Genomic DNA, 15,543 nt, shown 5'->3' with positions numbered 1-15,543 from the left:
CTATTCGTCACCCTGGATGAGGAATAGTTATTCTTCATCCCTCTCTAGTTTGACGTCAATGCATTGTATTTTTAGGTTTCGTAAATTTTGTCTTATTTCATACGTAAAAAGAGAACGTAAGAAAATATATACTCCCCGTAAAAATATTTTATGTCACGTAAAATTACGAACATAAAAACATAGTGTAAAACATACATAAAATGCGATATTTCTGGTCTTATAACCTATTTTTTTTGTTTTCTTATACTATATTTTACGTAGTGAATCAATATGAATGTAACTATTTGTATTTCAAACGTAATTTATTTATGAAGCGATCGTAAAATTACTTCAGGTGAAAAATAACTTATTCTGCATCCTGGATGATAAATAGTAACACTATATACATAGTCTTTTCCTATAGTCTCTACTCCTAATATCTCAGTTGGTAGGTCGCGTTCCGGTTTAATTTTCGTCTCACCTCACCCGATCTTTTTTGGTACCTGCTCCCACCTCCCGCTCAGCCGTGATGAACCAAGAAAAACCCTCAGGGCCGAGTCCCACATCCGCCCCCACGCGCCTAACCTCCCTTCGCACCCATCTGACATGAACAAACCGGCGAAAATTAACCAGCGAAAAAAACCCGGCGAAAATTAACCAGCGAAAAAATCGCAAACCAATCCCCCGCACGTACGAGCGAGGTCTCGTGCCCTCGAGCGAGAAACAGATGCCCGAGTCTGTGCCCTCATTCGCCCGCCGCCGCTCTTCTTCCCTTCACCGCCGCTGCTCCATCCCTTCGCCGCCGCTAGTCTCCACTGATCCGGCCTCCACTGATCTGATGCATGTCCAGTTGAGGACCCTCCGCCGAACGCTTCCAGGATCCGGCGCCGATCCCTTTCAGGACCCGTCGCCGAAGACGTCCAGGATCCGGCGCCGATCCCTTTCAGGACCCGTCGCCGAAGACGTCCAGGATCCGGCGCCGATCCCTTTCAGGACCCGTCGCCGAAGACGTCCAGGATCCGGCTATCCCTTTCACCAGCCGCCGCCGGAGGCGTCCAGGATCCCGCGCCAGAGACACTCACGTCCAGGTATCACATTTCAAACAGCCATATCATGAACTGATAAGAAATTAGGTATAATATTACAGCCATCACATTTCATACACCCACCGCCAGTTCCATACTGCAAAGTAATACCAGTTCCATATGCATCACATCACACTGCACCTTCTATGTAGAATATGAAGATCTTGCAAGCTATCAGCCAACCAAAACTGCAAAGTAAAACAGCAGCACGTAAGGTTCAGAATAAGTAAAACAACTAATCTTTTTGCATTTTTCAACCATAACCAAAATAACAGATTGACCAAACATAATAAGTGAAGCAAATGTACAGAGAGAATAGCATGATTTCATGAAGCAATGGTTTAGCTATAGTGTCAACCAGGAAAGCAAATAGATGCACTATGCATTTTGGATCAATGAGACATTTGGAACCATGCGATGGCTGCACCTTCTATGTAGAAGCAATTAGGATAATCTGAAGATCTCGCAAGCTTCCAGCCTAGCAAAACATATCTCTGACAAAACTGCAAACCATAAGGTTCAGCACGTGCTGTTCAGAACAAGTTCACACGGAAACACAATAAACAAGACACTAATCTTTTACATTTTTCAACCATAACCGAATTATCAAACTGAGACAACAAAATAAGTGAAGCAAATGTACAGAGAGAATAGCAGGATTTTGTGAAAAGATGGTTTAGCTATAGTGTCAACCAGGAAAGTTTTTCGCCGAACAATAAGATGCACTATGCATTTTGGATCAATGGTTTATAATAAAGCAATTGCGCTTAGTTCAAGGTAGATCCAAAAAGATACACTAAACCAGAAAAGTAACCTGTTCCATGATAGTTAAAATGAAACCAGAAAAGTAACCTGTTCCATTATAGTTAAAATTAAAATTGGAGTATGCAAATTATATGGCTTTCACAGATCTGAAGAAAAGGTTTAGTTAAAATGAAGGGAGCAAAGGATTACCAGAATTATAATGGAAGATGGATGCATGATAAACATTTAAACAACAGTTTGTAGGCCAAAATAAGTAATAATCCAGTGAGTGCGTGCATTGATGACACATACAAAACATCTAATCTAAGGTTGATTGCGTTAATTACCTATATTTTTATTGGCTGCAAAAGTTACAACTTACTAATCTAAGGTTGTAATGCATGCAGTTTACTGCCTGTGCATTGTCGAAGACACAAACCAAGAACATCGTATGAAAAAGAGAGGACCAAACAAGTGAAACATTGCATTACAGATTTCAGAACTGCAGAAAACAAGATGAATTTGTTTATAATAGTCTCATCATCTTATGTCTGTGGGAGCATAGATGGAGCTATATGCCTTGACCAATTTCCTAATAACACAATTTTCCCGAGTATTATAGCATCACGGTTAACAAAAGTGATCTCTGCACTCGGCTCTAGAACAAACAGATTTCATAATAGGTGTTCTACTGAGCAAGGAAACTGATTTCAGAAACCAGAATTTCCATGTTGACAATATATGTGGTCAGGCATCAAAACAGTTTGAAAGTTAGTGCATTCTTTATCCTTAATCATACATGCCGACCGGTCTATTTTCTTGTTCCTAGATTTCCTAGCTAAATGTGTATAGTTCCTTTCTGTCAGCTAAACGTCAATATGTTGGATGATGTTGTGGAGAGGGCCACCGAGAGGGGGTTTGCATTTCCAAAGTCAAAGGTCGCCATCGCCTTGACCTGCCTGGACCTCCTGACCTTTCACAACGCTCAAACAGGAAACACATGTTGGAGGAGGAGACCACAGGCTAATTGTAAGCATCAACTATTTGTTAGCTATCAATCTTGTCCTTTGAGCATCTATATCTTATTCCCTAAACCATTATGCATGAGCTTTGCAGGATGATTTGGATCAGTGGATCAGAGGATGACATGAACAGGTATTTCCATTCGATCATACCCAAAATGATAACGTATACCCTCACTTAACATGCATGTGCTTGTGTGGAGTGCCTGCAAAATTAATAGCTCAAGTCTCTCAACATGCAGATGTGGAGAGGCTTCTCCTAGCGTCATTGCAACTGTGATGTGCATTTCCTTGCTTTCGGCTCTGATCAAGTTTGTAGCGTCTGGGAATGTGCATATGAAAATCCACACGTAATAGTATTGTAATGCGATTTGCCTGCTATATTTTTTCACATTGGTTTCTAAAGATGTTCAAGTTATCTCATATAATATATCGAATTATAATGGATAAGTTAAGTGTACATACTGATTTGAAGATCCTTTTGCTGTCATACACATATTACTGCAGGACCATAGCAGACCATTGCAATGCGGAAAATCAAATCTCAATACTCGGCACTCTTCTATGTGGATCAGTAAGTTGTTTATCTACTTTCACTTTTAAATTGCTTGTTGAACACACTTGATTCACTTTGTGCCTGTTATTTTAATCTTGCTAAGTGCATACAGAAAAAAATTCTACTTGCCCCTTGTCATGCACAAAATCAAATAAACATTGCAAATTACTTTACGCGAATCTGATCCTGTAGTTAAATATTATTTGGTCTAAGAAATGAGATGAAGTTTGTCCCTAGAATATATAATGGACTGAAAACAAAACCCAAAATGTGGCAATTCAAACACCCAAAATAAATTACTTGCATACCTTATTGAGATGATTTTTTTGAAGTTTATGCGTTTACCAGCTTGGTGAATGGATCACTTGAGCTCATGGTACTTGTCTCACTTCTCACTCCAACTGACTTCTTACTCCTGAAAGCAAACATAATTGAAGGTCAAATAGTATACACAGGAATAAACACATCATTCACCTACTTTATATTTCCTAGATTCAGTGTAGTACAAAGGTATAACCGAAAAAAGTAAATGTGCCGAGTCAAGAAAAAATGCAGATAAAGATAATAGTAAAAGACAGAGCTCGCCTAAGAAGTAAGACTGCTTATGAATGTGAGTTGTGACAGAAGAAAAGCAGGTAGGTATGCAAGGATGATTTATTACAGGTGAATAACCACATGATGAAGAATATATTTTAGTAGAGATGAAGAATGCCTACATCTGTAGTATCAATCCTTTATTTTATCCATTTTAGTAGGAATCTCTACTCCTAATGTCTCAGTTGGTAGTCTCCGCGGTTAATTTTTGTCCCACCTATCATGATTTTTTTTCGTCCCTCATCCCACCTCACTATTAGCCGCGTCAAACCAAAAAAACACGTCTCGATGCCCCCATGCAGTACAGGCCCGCACCTTCCGTCGCACCCATCTACAAGCGAAGGAAAAAGAACCTACGAAAATTAACCAACGAAAAAAAACATACAAAAATTAACCAGCGAAATAACCCTAAACCAATCGCACACACGACTCTCCTGCCCTCCACTCGCACGCCTGACTACGCCCGACTCACTGCCCTCGTTCGCAGCCGCCCTCCATCCCTTCGCTGCCGCCCTCGCACATCAAGATCCGCTTGAGGAGACGTCGCCGATCCGTTTAGAACCCACCGCCGATCACATTCAGGATGGAGGCGGCGATCCCCTTCTGGAGCCGCACGCCGATCCCCTGATCCGCCGCTGAACCCTTTGAGGTCACGTCCATGATCCGGCGACGATCCCCTTCAGGAACCCTGAGCCGGCGCTGATCCCCAGACAGCGAGGTATTATTTGAACACAGCTTACACATATATCATACAGCCATCGTATGTTCAAATATCCACATTATGACAAAGAGACATCTGTTAAGAACCTATATTTAATGCACCAGAATGGAAAGGGCGCACTCTATATATGCACTTTTGTTCGTTGCAAAGATTGTTCCTTGACTACATGTTTCACGTTCCAACAATGTATGTATGTCAATCAGTACCAAGTAGAACCATCGACAGCAAAATCACACCTTCCAGTAATGTGATGCATGTAGGTAGTACAATACCTTGCCAGGTTGGGAGAAGAAAACATCGTCAAATATTTGACCTGAAAGAATGTTTTGAATCAGTGTGATGCTTATCCAGAATCCACGACCACACACAAAAAAAGATACTTCCAAAGAAAGTTTTCACATGCAACGCACATCTTCATTTTCATATGCCTGAGTAAACCATGACAAACATGCACTAAAAGGTGGGCATATGGTTTGTATATTTTATCAGCACTATTTTTTCACTCGCTCTAAAAAGGTCAATATATATAGTAATTTCCTTTTCCCTTTTATTTCTTAAACTGCTAATAAGATCATGACTCATCAAGATTGATGCTTATTCATCTCATTTTCACTTGATCAATAAACGCAAAGCCCTGTTCATATCAGTACACTATCATGTATTTCATTATATGTAACCTCATCACGTGGTATCTCATCTAACTTGATCACATGGTTCCCAAAAAGCAAAGTTTTATTTCAGTTCAAAGTTTGAATTGAAGGAAATATGCCCTAGAGGCAATAATAAAGTTATTATTTATTTCCTTATATCATGATAAATGTTTATTATTCATGCTAGAATTGTATTAACCGGAAACATAATACATGTGTGAATACATAGACAAATAGAGTGTCACTAGTATGCCTCTACTTGACTAGCTCGTTAATCGAAGATGGTTATGTTTCCTAACCATGAACAAAAGAGTTGTTATTTGATTAACGGGATCACATCATTAGAAGAATGATGTGATTGACTTGACCCATTCCGTTAGCTTAGCACTCGATCGTTTAGTATGTTGCTATTGCTTTCTTCATGACTTATACATGTTCTTATGACTATGAGATTATGCAACTCCCGTTTGCTGGAGGAACACTTTGTGTGCTACCAAACGTCATAACATAACTGGGTGATTATAAAGGAGCTCTACAGGTGTCTCCAAAGGTATATGTTGGGTTGGCGTATTTCGAGATTAGGATTTGTCACTTCGATGGTCGGAGAGGTATCTCTGGGCCCTCTCGGTAATGCACATCACATAAGCCTTGCAAGCATTGCAACTGATGAATTAGTTGCGAGATGATGTATTACAGAACGAGTAAAGAGACTTGCCGGTAACGAGATTGAACTAGGTATTAAGATACCGACGATCGAATCTCGGGCAAGTAACATACCGATGACAAAGGGAACAACGTATGTTGTTATGCGGTCTGACCGATAAAGATCTTCGTAGAATATGTGGGAGCCAATATGAGCATCCAGGTTCCGCTATTGGTTATTGACCGGAGACGTGTCTCGGTCATGTCTACATTGTTCTCGAACCCGTAGGGTCCGCACGCTTAAGGTTTCGATGACAGTTATATTATGAGTTTATGAGTTTTGATGTACCGAAGGAGTTCGGAGTCCCGGATGAGATCGGGGACATGACGAGGAGTCTTGAAAATGGTCGAGACGTAAAAATCGATATATTGGACGACTATATTCGGACATCGGAAAGGTTCCGAGTGATTCGGGTATTTTCGGAGGTACCGGGGAGTTACGGGAATACGAGGAAGAAGCAATGGACCTTAATGGGCCTTAGTGGAAAGGACCAGGAGGTGGCGCGCGCCCCTCCCAAGCCCAGTCCGAATTGGACAAGGGGTTTGGGGCGCGCCCCCTCTCTCCCTTCCTTCCCCTCTTCCCCCCTTTCCGCCCTTCTCCTAGTTGGACTAGGAAAGGAGGAAACCTACTCCAACTAGGAGTAGGAATCCTACTCCCTGGCGCGCCCTGTAACACCCCGGATATGACTTTCCCAATATGTATTCCAACTCTTGCCGTTTCCGGCGTTAAGTTATTTTATTTTCTTGGGTTTGGGTCTTTGTATCCGTGTGTTGTTATCGTTGTCATGCATCTCATATCATGTCATCATGTGCATTGCATTTGCATACGTGTTCATCTCATGCATCCGAGCATTTTCCCCGTTGTCCGTTTTGCATTCCGGCGCTCCGTTCTCCTCCGGTGGCAATTCTACCTTTCTTTCGTGTGTGGGGATTAAACATTTCCGGATTGGACCGAGACATGCCAAGCGGCCTTGGTTTACTACCGGTAGACCGCATGTCAAGTTTCGTACCATTTGGACTTCGTTTGATGCTCCAACGGTTAACCGAGGGACCGAAAAGGCCTCGTGTGTGTTGCAGCCCAACACCCCTCCAAGTTGGCCCAAAACCCACCAAAACCCTCTCCATCATCTAGAGCGTTCGATCACGATCGCGTGGTCGAAAACCACACCTCATTTGGACTCTCCTAGCTCCCTCTATGCCTATTTAAAGACACCCCCGAAAAATCTCCTTCTCCTTCCCCCGAAACCCTAAAAATTGCCTCGCGCCGCGCCGGACATGTCCGTATCCGGCCGGACACTTCGCGCCGCCGCCCCGGTCCACTAGCTGCACGCCACGTGTCGCCTCGCCGCCGCCACCCGCCGCGGCCCGGAGAGCCCGCGTCCGGCCCCCGGCCCGTTGCCCTCCGCACCGCCCGCGCCTGCCCTTTCCCGCCCGAGCCGACAGGCTCCTTCGACGCCGGATCGCCGCGCCAGCCTCCCGTCTGATGAGCTCCGCCACCGGAGCCGCACCGCCGCCCTCGCGGAGCTCCACCACTGGAGCCGCACCGTCGCCGCCGCGCCTCCCCAGCCTCGTCGTCGGCCGCGCCCACACCGGCCCTTGCCTCCCCGTCTTGCTCCGGTGAGCTTCCTCCCTGCCGGCGAACAGTACTTTGGCGAGCCGCATCAGGAACCGTGCAGATCTCAGATCTAGATCCAAACTCGGGTTGACTTTCTCCCGAAACCCTAGTTCATATTGCCCTATTCATCATGCTATAACTTTGCATCCATAGCTCCGTTTTCGGCTTATAGCATATCAAATTGTTCATCTCAGAGAGCAAATCATTTCATTCCATTGCATCATTTCCATATGAGTTCATCTTGATGCCCGAAATGCTGTTAGAAGTGTGCTACTTGAGATAATTGTCAGATCTGCTGCTCCATTTAGATATTTGTCATTTTTGCTATGTTTATTGTGTGCATGATATGCCCATGAGCTCTACATGTGTTTTGTTAAGGGTCTTGCCATCTTTCCAGAGGTGCAACCCATGTATTTTTGTGATGTGTGTGGTGACTAGCACAAGCTTGCAAAGTGAGGCACTTGATAATGCTGATTTCAGGGACTTAGCATTTCCACTAAGTCCTTGATCTGTTTTATCTCATGATGCCATATGTTCATGTTGTTTCCTAGTGATCCGTGCCTCTTTTGAGGATGATCAGTAAGGATGTTTTGTTAATCTTGTAGTGCTCTATCCATCCATGTCTTTGTTTGTAATTATGGAGCAACCTAGCTTGAGTCAATCGAGCTCTACTTTTGCTACTTCGTGAATCTGGGCAGATTGTCTACTTGTTAGCAATTTTGCCGAGGATGTTGTAGTTGATCCGTGCATGCTATGCTATTGTTCTTGCCATGTCTAGCTTGAATTTTGTGTATTCTTGATGGGTGTATGCTTAGCTTGTCATGACTTGCTCCGTAGTGAGTGCATCGAGCTCGTAAACATGCCTACTTGATATCTGTTTCAGCATGCTCCAGTTTTCACTAAGTCTGTGATCTGATTATGTTTTTGCCATATTCACATGCTTGCAATTGTATTTTCTGATCCCTTTTGGCTCAAGGTCACTAAGGGACTTTTGTTAAGCTCTTTGAGTAGCTCCATGCCATGCTTTACTTTGCCATGTTCAGGTCCTGTAGCATGTAGTTTTGTTGCTCCGAAGAGTTCTATGTGATCTGAAATTCCAGACAAGTGTTAATTTCACTAAGTCTGAGATCTGTTTATCATATGCATTTTTGCCATGCTTGTTTGAACCTGTTAATGGATGAATTGGCCGTAGCTCAGTGCTAGACTTTTGTTAAGCATCTTGAATGCACCCCTGCCATGTATTTTGTTGCCATGTTTGGGTGTTGTAGCATGTTCATCTCATTGCATTTAATGTCTACTTGCTGTAAATCGCTGACCGGTGTCATATTTGAATCGCTTGCCATTTCCAAACCGTAGCTCCGATTCCGGCGTTCTTTATATCGTTTTCAAGCGATTTTATCTCATCTTTCCAGTGGTACACTTGGATTTTGAAATTGAGGCCAGATTCATGCATTCCTTGTCAAATCTTGCATATGCATCCCGCATCGCATCCCGCATAGCATACCATCCTTGCATCATATTGTTTGAGCTTTGCACGTGGTTGATTGTGTTCCGTTTGCTTGTTTGTCTTGTTTGGGTAGAGCCAGGAGACGAGTTCGCTAACGAGGAGCCCGTTGAGTTTGCTTTCGAGGATCCAGTCAACTCTGACAACTTTGCAGGCAAGATGATCATACCCTCGAAATCACTACTATCTTTGCTTTGCTAGATGCTCGCTCTTTTGCTATGCCAATGCTACGATGCCTACCACTTGCTTTCAAGCCTCCCAAATTGCCATGTCAAACCTCTAACCCACCATGTCCTAGCAAACCGTTGATTGGCTATGTTACCGCTTTGCTCAGCCCCTCTTATAGCGTTGCTAGTTCCAGGTGAAGATTGGAGACCGTTCCTTGTTGGAACATTATTTACTTGTTGGGATATCATTATATTATCTTGTTATCTTAATGCATCTATATACTTGGTAAAGGGTGGAAGGCTCGGCCTCTCGCCTAGTGTTTTGTTCCACTCTTGCCGCCTTAGTTTCCGTCATATCGGTGTTATGTTCCCGGATTTTGCGTTCCTTACGCGGTTGGGTTATAATGGGAACCCCTTGATAGTTCGCCTTGATTAAAGCTTTTCCAACAACGCCCAACCTTGGTTTTACCATTTGCCACCTAGCCTCTTTTCCCTTGGGTTTCCGGAGCCCGAGGGTCATCTTATTTTAAACCCCCCCGGGCCAGTGCTCCTCTGAGTGTTGGTCCACCTGTCAGCTGCCGGTGGCCACCAGGGGCAACTCTGGGCTGGCCTACCCGTACCTAAGACAATCTGAGTGTGCCCTGAGAAAGAGATATGTGCAGCTCCTATCGGGATTTGTCGGCACATTCGGGCGGTGTTGCTGGTCTTGTTTTAACCTGTCGAAGTGTCTTGAAGAACCAAGATACCGAGTCTGATCGGAACGTCTCGGGAGGAGGTCTATTCCTTCGTTGACCATGAGAGCTTGTCATGGGCTAAGTTGGGACTCCCCTGCAGGGATTTGAACTTTTGAAAGCCGTGCCCGCGGTTATGGGCAGATGGGAATTTGTTAATGTCCGATTGTAGATAACTTGAACCTTAACTTAATTAAAATGAATCAACGGTGTGAGTTACCGTGCTGGCCCCTTCTCGGCGGAGTCCGGGAAGTGGACACGTTGTTGGAGTAATGCTTGCCGCAGGATTGCCCTCTAGTTATGCGTTCACGCTTTGCCTTCTCTTCTCGCTCTCTTTTGCGAATAGGATAGCCACCATTCATGCTAGTCGCTTGCTGCAGCTCCACATATTTACCTTGCTTTCCTTTTAAGCTTAAATAGTCTTGATCGCGAGGGTGCGAGATTGCTGAGTCCCTGTGGCTCACAGATTACTATTAAACCAGATGCAGAGCCTGACGATTCCACTCCAGGTGACGCGCTCAAGTGGGAGTTCGACGAGGACTCTCAATGATACTATGTTTCCTTTCCTGATGATCAGTAGTGGTGCCCAGTTGGGGGTGATCGGGACCGTGTCGCATGTTGGGTTGTTCTTTTATTTTGGCGCCGTAGTCGGGCCATGAGTGTTTGGATGATGTAATGTTATTTATGTACTTGATTGACGTGGCGAGTGTAAGCCAACTATGTTATCTCCCCTTTTATTATCTATATTACATGGGATGTTGTGAAGATTGCCTAACTTGCGACATATGCCTTCAATGCGATTATGCCTCTAAGTCGTGCCTCGACACGTGGGAGATATAGTCGCATCGAGGGTGTTACAAGTTGGTAATCAGAGCCTTCCCCGACCTTAGGAGCCCCATTGCTTGATCGTTATTAGCGGCCGAGTTGTGTCTAGAAAAATGTTTTGAGTCATTTAGGAATTATATATCGGAGAGTTTAGGAATTCTTTTTACTTCCCAGTCTCCTCATCGCTCTGGTAAGGCATCCTGACGTAGAGTTTTGACTCTTCTCTTCTCAAATTTCACTAAAAAATTTTAGGATCACGCGGGTATCTTGGAATCGTTCCGATGGTTTTATGATGAGAACATTGTCTTGGTGCCTCCTGTCAGGGGTTTTGTGGAAGTGTCCCGGGGAGTTGAGCTCTGAGGTGTTGTCGTCATAATTTTATCGTTGCAGTTCTGGAATACCTGAGTTTAGTACGCCGACATCGAAAATCTCTTTTATGCAGTTCGTTGGTGAGATAACCTCGACGCCACCCAGTACTGGGGCGGGAGTTCGGGAGTATCGCCATAACTTGTATAACGGATGCTTTTCGAAGGTTGAGGTAGATGGTTTCCGAAGTTTTTCTCGGTTATGTGTTGAAGGATGGATACAGCTGGATGTAGGATTTGCTAGATTTGGGTGAGATATTATGCTTCCCCTGTATCCCCAACACCTGATTGCATAACCGGAAAGGTTCGGGAGTTTCATAGGTGGGAATTCTTGTAGCTCTAGTTCTTCTTCCACGGATATTTGGTTTGAGATTGGGATTTCTTACCGAGTATTCGTTCTTGATCCGTACCTTGTTGATTTATTTCTCTACCTAAATTCTAAGTGGCTTCTCAATTTATGGATATGTGACCATTTCAAGAGGAATGCATTCGTTCATTTTGTTCGGATGTGAAGACTATATGTTGCAATTTTCATTCCGTTGGATTCAGCTTCATTTATCTGTCTATGTGCTAACGGTGGTCAACCTCTTCAGGATGGCTCCCGCTAAGAGCACCAATCAGAATCAGAATCAAGATCCGCCACCACCTCCACCTCCTCCGGAGGCATGGCAAGCTGTGATGGCCGCAACCAATGCAAACACACAGTTGATCATGCAAATTCTTCAAGAGCGCAATCAAGGCAACCAAGGGAACCAAGGCAACAATCAGAATCACTTTGCTACACTCAACCAGTTCCTTGCTAACGGGCCAAAGACTTTCAGCAATTGTGTTGAGGCAACTGATGCTGACGATTGGCTCGTGGATCTGTGCAAGCATTTCGAGTGCAGTAACGTCAGGCCTGAGGACTTTGTCAAGTTCGCTTCCTTCCAACTCAAAGATCAAGCTGCAGAATGGTTCCAGCAGTACAAGGATTCCAGAGGTGGACGTGTGATTACCTGGGATGAATTCCGTCAAGATTTCAGAGCTCACCATATCCCTCAGAGCGTGGTTGAAAGCAAGCGTGAGGAATTCCGCAACCTGAAGCAAGGCTCTTTGTCTGTCTATGACTACAACAAGTTGTTTCAGAAGCTCGCCCGCTTTGCCAAGCAGGACGTCCCTGATGAGAAGAGCATGATATACCAGTTCACGGGTGGTCTCAGAGAAGAAATCCAGCTAGCTCTTGTTCTCTTTGAGCCCTTGAGGTACGATGAGTTCTACAACATGGCACTGAAGCAAGAGGCCGCTCAACTGAGGTGTGATGCTTCCAAGAAGCGAGTCAGAGATGCTACTCCTTCTTCCTCTACTCAAGTGGCCAAGCAGCAGAAGTATTGGCTTCTTCCTCCTCCGTTCCGTCAGCCGTATCAGCAGAAGAGCAAAGGTGGCAGTGGATCTTCCCACCCACCCAACCCAGGCTTTCAGAACAAGACTTCGTCTCAAGCTCCAAGATCGAGTGCTCCGTACCACCGTCCGCTTTTAGAGGTGACGTGCAACAAGTGCCAACAGAAGGGTCACTATGCCAACAAGTGTCTCAATCAGAGGCGCCTCCCTCCTCCTCCTGTGAGATCGGCAAGTACAGCTGTGGTCAAGCATAACCCCAAGCACGCTAAGGTCAACTTGATGAATGCAGCTCAGGTAGAGGACTCGCCAGATGTCATCATGGGTAACCTTCCTGTTAATGATATCCTTGCAAAAGTTCTTTTTGACACGGGTGCATCGCATTGTTTCATATCAAGACCGTTTTCATCTAAGCATGGTTTGGCTTTGCAAATTTTGCCTAGTCCATTAGCAGTTGTATCTCCCGGTAGGCGCATGCATGCTAACTCCATTGCTCCGGATGTTACTATCACCTTGGGTGACTACAAGTTTCTATCTTCTCCTACGGTTCTTGGGGACTCAGATATTGATCTTATTTTCGGGATGGATTGGCTTTCTAAGCACAAGGCTCAGCTTGATTGTGCTGCCAGGCAGATTCAATTGACTCATTCGTCTGAGGATGTAATTGTCTTTGCCGCTCGGGATAATACCATCCGTCTGTTTTCTCTCAATGAGAAGGGTGAACTGGATGCCATCTCGCAAATTCCAGTCGTTTGCGAATATCAAGGCATCTTTCCAGAAGAGCTTCCAGGAATGCCTCCGCACCGGCCAGTTGAATTCGTCATTGATCTTGAGCCCGGCACAGAACCTGTGTGCAAGCGTCCTTACAAGCTCGGACCTGAAGAGTTGAAGGAGCTGAAGAAGCAACTCGATATTCAAGAAAGAATGGGTCTCATCCGGCCTAGTTCTTCTCCTTGGGGTTGTGGTGTTCTTTTTGTGAAGAAGAAGGATGGAACGGACCGGCTTTGTGTTGATTACCGTCCATTGAACAAGAAGACCATCAAGAACAAATACCCACTTCCCAACATCAATGAGCTGTTCGAACAACTCAAAGGTGCTCAAGTATTCTCCAAGCTTGATCTCCGTATGGGTTATCATCAGATTCGAATCCGTGAGCAAGATATTCCCAAGACGGCTTTCAGGACAAGCTATGGTTCATATGAATACACTGTCATGTCTTTTGGCCTCGTCAACGCTCCTCCGACGTTCTCTCGCATGATGAACTTCATCTTCAACGCCTACACCAATGACTTCGTTTTGGTCTATCTCGACGACATTCTGGTTTTCTCGAAGAACAAGGAAGATCATGCCAAGCACTTGCGTTTGGTACTCGATAAGCTCAGGGAACACAAGTTCTACGCCAAGTTCTCCAAGTGCGAATTTTGGCTCGATGAGGTTCTTTATCTTGGTCATATCATCTCTGCCAAGGGCATTGCGGTGAATCCTGAGAAGGTGTCTGCAATTGTGAATTGGGAACCTCCTCAGAACGTGAAGCAACTCCGTAGCTTCCTCGGTCTCGCAAGCTATTGCCGAAGATTCGTTGAAAACTTTTCTAAGATCGCGAAGCCTCTCTCAAATCTTCTTCAGAAGCACGTCAAGTACGTTTGGTCTCCGGAGTGTGACATTGCTTTCAACACTTTGAAAGAGAAATTGATCACTGCTCCAGTTCTGACTCCGCCTGATGAATCCAAGCCGTACGAGGTCTTTTGTGATGCCTCTCTCCAAGGTCTTGGCGCAGTGTTGATGCAAGAGAAGAAAGTTGTTGCTTATACCTCTCGCCAGTTGAAGCCCAATGAGAAGAACTACCCCACTCATGATCTCGAGTTGGCGGCAGTTGTGCATGCTCTTTTGACTTGGAGACATCTCTTATTGGGAAGAAAAGTGGACATTTTCACTGATCACAAGAGTCTCAAGTACATCTTCACTCAGCCTAATCTCAACCTCAGGCAAACTCGATGGGTCGAAATGATTCAAGAGTATAATCCGAGTATCGAGTATACTCCAGGCAAGGCCAATGTGATTGCTGACGCATTGAGCAGAAAGGCTTATTGCAACAGTCTGATTCTCAAGCCTTATCAACCCGAGCTTTGTGAAGCTTTCCGCAAACTTAATCTGCAAGTTGTTCCTCAAGGTTTCCTCGCCAACCTTCAAGTCTCTCCTACCTTGGAAGACCAGATTCGCCAAGCCCAGCTTCTTGATGCTATGGTGAAAAAGGTGAAGATTGGGATTGCCAAGAGTCAACCCAAGTACAAGTGCTACCGCCTTGATGACAAGGACACTCTCTTCTTCGAGGATCGTATTGTTGTGCCCACAGGTGACCTTCGTAAAGTGATCATGAACGAGGCTCACAATTCTCTCCTCTCCATCCACCCTGGGAGTACGAAGATGTATCAGGACCTCAAGCAGGCTTATTGGTGGACTCGAATGAAGCGCGAGATTGCTCAGTTCGTGAATGAGTGTGATGTCTGCAGAAGAGTGAAGGCAGAACACCAAAGGCCAGCTGGTCTCCTCCAACCTCTTGCCATTCCAGAATGGAAGTTTGACCACATTGAGATGGACTTCGTGACTGGGTTTCCAAAGTCCAAGCGTGGCAATGATGCTATATTCGTTGTCATCGACAAACTCACTAAAGTGGCTCATTTTCTGCCTATCAAAGAGTCGATCACTGCAGCTCAATTGGCGGAACTCTATACCTCTCGAATTGTCTCTCTGCACGGTATTCCACAGGTGATCTCTTCAGACCGTGGCAGCATCTTTACCTCCAAGTTTTGGGATTCTTTTCAGAAGGCCATGGGCACCAACATCCGCTTCAGCACAGCTTTCCATCCTCAAACTAGCGGTCAAGTCGAGCGTGTCAACCAGATTCTTGA

At 44.8% G+C, this 15,543-nt stretch overlaps 1 long non-coding RNA gene across 1 annotated transcript in view; it reads right to left on the bottom strand.

Moving 5' to 3' along the window:
• Nucleotides 1-961: 961 nt before the first annotated feature.
• Nucleotides 962-15,543, bottom strand: part of LOC123147851 (uncharacterized) — a 31,786-nt gene continuing 17,204 nt past the window's right edge. Inside the window, exons 4-6 of the long non-coding RNA XR_006473483.1 lie at nucleotides 4,974-5,014; nucleotides 3,695-3,801; nucleotides 962-1,252 (exon numbers count right to left, since the gene is read on the bottom strand). This is a non-coding gene — a long non-coding RNA (uncharacterized lncRNA). The remainder of the gene's footprint in view (nucleotides 1,253-3,694; nucleotides 3,802-4,973; nucleotides 5,015-15,543) is intronic.

The sequence above is a fragment of the Triticum aestivum genome, chromosome 7A (genome assembly GCF_018294505.1).
Source record: "Triticum aestivum cultivar Chinese Spring chromosome 7A, IWGSC CS RefSeq v2.1, whole genome shotgun sequence".
Lineage (NCBI taxonomy): Eukaryota > Viridiplantae > Streptophyta > Magnoliopsida > Poales > Poaceae > Triticum > Triticum aestivum.
Note: the sequence above shows the minus strand (reverse complement) of the source record. Positions and strands in the feature narration are given on the sequence as shown.